Source organism: Callospermophilus lateralis, chromosome 2, assembly GCF_048772815.1.
Source record: "Callospermophilus lateralis isolate mCalLat2 chromosome 2, mCalLat2.hap1, whole genome shotgun sequence".
Lineage (NCBI taxonomy): Eukaryota > Metazoa > Chordata > Mammalia > Rodentia > Sciuridae > Callospermophilus > Callospermophilus lateralis.
The window spans coordinates 47,632,456-47,636,464 of NC_135306.1; positions in this window are offsets into that span (position 1 = coordinate 47,632,456).

The following is a 4,009-nucleotide window of genomic DNA, read 5'->3' on the forward strand; positions in this document are numbered from 1 at the left end:
AAGTATTTCTTTTAGCGTGCATTAAAAAAACATCACTTGCACAACAAACCCATGATTTACAAATAATGTTGCTTAAATAAGATTTCAATAAGGCTTTAAAAGATGAATCAAGGACTGCGCGGATGTACCTCAGTGGTAAGAGCACTTGCATAGTGAGCACAGGCTCCAGGTTCAATCCCTACCACTGCAAAAATTAAAATGTAAATAATTAAAAGATAAATCAATTTGAGGAAAAATATTAAGAAAATAATATGGTAAGTGGTCCGAGAATGTTAACAAACATTGTGAAGGTGATAGGCAATGATTGTATAAATGGTTCCACAAATAAATTGAGTCCCGTTCATTAACTTATGCTTCATGATGATGGCTTAAGAATGTTAACTAGATAAGTAAATATATGTCTTATATATGTACATGTATATATTTATCTATATGTATATGTAGATATGTGTGTGCATATGTATTTGCATGGGAAACCTAATAACACTTGGCAAAAGAAATGACCATTTAAAAATTCATTCCTAAAGTTTTTGTTCACAATCTTCCCTGTATTGTTCATAAAATATACCATTTGTTCACTGATGTATTTTCTTTTCTGAACAATGTATTAATGATAATTTCCATTTATCAGGAGCTTACTATATGCTAGAATGCATATGCACTTTGTTTCATTTAATACTTACCCAATAATGAAGATTATATTATATCTTATAATGAGGAAATTGAGTCTTTAAAAGGTTAAACTACATGACTAAAGTCACTCAGATGGTAAGTAGAAGAGCTAGAAACTAAACTCAGGTAGACTGTAAAGCCTATGTAAATTCTACTCTGCCAAAAAAGTTTGAAAGGACCAAACTTCCATTCACTTTTATTCCACTTTTATTCTTGCACTTCTACACTATGGTATTGTAATGCTTTTGTCCTCTGGAATGTGAGGAAATATATCAAAATCAGGGTATTAAAAACAAGATCAGAGAATAAGTTATTTATTGCCAAATCCCCAGACATGACATGCAAACTAAATAGAAAGAGAAAAACAACTGCTTCCTAACCCAAACTCTTTCACCTCACCCAGTCCCAAGGGATGAGGAGCAAATAGAAAGATAAATTTAAACACCTTATAGGGTTCCTCCAGGGCAGTTAAGGTGCGGTGTTTACTGCATCTCTCACTACTTCCCCTGTATGACCTCACTGTCAATGATTGTTCTACCAGCAAAGGAGAAGGGATCCACCCATGGGCTCTAAACACTTGGTGAGCTGTGTAAATGCAACAAAGGTCTCTCCTTAAGAAAAGATCCCTTCAGCTTTTTCAGTATAATGTGTGAATCTTGACACCAGATATTGCAACTGGTAAAAGTTACTGAAATGTGTTTAATTTCCATTCAAGAAATGCTTTGAGCTTTATGTCTGTAGAACTAAAAAAATATACCTTAAAATCTATTTTGAGAAAATTTACTATGCCTGGTGCAGTGGTACATGCCTGTAATCCCAGCCACTAGGGAGGCTGAGGCAGAAGGAGGGCAAGTTGAGGCCAGGCTGGGCAACTCAGCAGACCCTATGCAACCTAGCAAGACCCTGTCTCAAAATAAAAAGTAAAAAGGCTGGGGATGTAGATTAGTGGTAAATCTCCCCTGGGTTCTTCAATTCCCAGTACCAAAAAAGAAACAAAGAAATTTTATTACTAGTAGAAATCAAAATTCAGAAAGCATTTGCTTTCTTTGCTCAATTATCCCCTATCCATTTTGTAAAAGAAAGCAAGTTTTTGCTCATTTGAACAATGTAATCTTAATCACAATACTTGGAACTTGGTGATCACAAATACTAGGTAAAATAAATTGGAAACAGCATGAAAATTTAAAAAATTATAATATCTGAAAACAGGTATTGAATACTTTCTGATAATGTGCAGATTATACACACACAACACACACACACACACACACACACACACACACACACACACACATAGAATTCCATCAAGAACTTCACATAGATGAATTCCAAACTGCATATGGTCAGATTCTCCTATTTGGTTGAGGTGATAATCAGTTTCTCCCTCTCCCTCTCTGAATTTTTCCTTTTTTAAATTCATAAATAAGTGTGAAATGAAGTCATGAGACCATTCTGTTTCCCAACTGCAATCTATCAGTGGTTTTGTCACACCTTTGGGGGATTCACAATGTGGTGATTTTCCAGTTCGAAGAATCTGTCTGTATTAGCTGCCATTCTTCTAGAAAGAAAACTTTCCGTCTCCCCTTGGATTATTTTTATAGGGTAGTTTAAATTACATCATCTTTTTAAATTATGTTCAAATTAAGTCATTTAGAGAAAAAATTTTGAAAAATATGACATTAAATTTCATTATGCCATAATCAAATACTCTGCAAGAATCTCATAGGTGTATATTAATACTGCCTAATATTTATCATTGCCATTATTATCTTTATTCAATTTTTTGAATCACATCAAGGGAAGACTAGATATCATTGGTTCAAGTTTATCATGGAAAGGACACTGAGTACAAACTGTTTCATCTACCATACATCAAAATCAGCAAAAATGCTAGGCATGGTGGCACATGCCTGTAATCCCAGTGCCTTAGGAGGCTGAGGCAGGAGGATCATGAATTCAAAACCAGCCTCAGCAAAAGCTAGGTGCTAAGCACTTCAGTGAGACCCTATCTCTAAATAAAATACAAAATACAACTGGGGATGTGGCTCAGTGGTTGAGTGCCCCTGAGCTCAATCCCCAGTACTCCCCCCCCCAAAAAATCAGCAAAACTGTCTTATAAAACATATCTAATACTTGGGGCTGGGGCTGTAGCTTAATGGCAGAGTGTTTGCTTAGCGTGCATGAAGCACTGGGTTCAATCCTCAGCACCACGTAAAAATAAAACAAACAAAATAAAGGTATTCTGTCCTTCTATAGCAGCAACAACAACAAAAACATATCCAATACTTCCTAACTACTTAATTTCAATTACTAATGTTTCTGTCAACTCTTTGTTTTGTTTTGAAACTTTCACTTTAGTATTGCCTAACCTTATAACCACATCAAAGATTATGGTGTCAAAATTAAAATCTTAAAACTCATCATTATGATACTAAATTTTGACTTATGATACTTTTTGAAAACTTTCATTTCAACTATGTCTTGTTTATAACCATACCTAGTTTTCCATTGCTGAATTTTGAGTATTCATCTAATATGGGAATAGAAAATTTAAAAAAAAAAAAGGCTCTACCAAGAAACTTCTAGAGCTAGTAAATGAATTCAGCAAAGTGGCAGGATATAAAATCAACACACATAAATCAAAGGCATTCCTGTATATCAGTGACAAATCCTCTGAAATGATAATGAGAACAACCACCCCATTCACAAAACAAAAAAATACTTGGGAATCAACCTAACAAAAGAGGTGAAAGAACTATACAATGAAAACTACAGAGCCCTAAAGAGAAAAATAGAAGAAGACCTTAGAAGATGGAAAGATATACCTTGTTCATGAATAGACAGAACTAACATCATCAAAATGGCCATATTACCAAAAGTACTCTATAGGTTTAATGCAATGCCAATCAAAATCCCAACAGCATTCCTCGAAGAAATAGAAAAAGCAATCATAAAATTCATCTGGAAAAATAAAAGACCCAGAATAGCAAAAGCAATTCTAAGCAGAAAGACTGAAACTGGCAGTAGAGTGATACCAGATTTTAAACTATACTACAGAGCAATAGTAACAAAAAACAGATGGTACTGGTACCAAAACAGGCAGGTAGACCAATGGTACAGAATAGAGGACACAGAGACCAATCCACAAAATTACAACTACCTTATATTAGACAAAAGTGCCAAAACCATGCAATGGAGAAAGGATAGCATCTTCAACAAATAGTGCTGGAAGAACTAGAAATCCATATGCAACAAAATGAAATTGAATCCCTTTCTCTAACCTTGCACAAAAGTTAACTCAAAATGGATCAAGGAGCTAGGAATCAAACCAGAAACT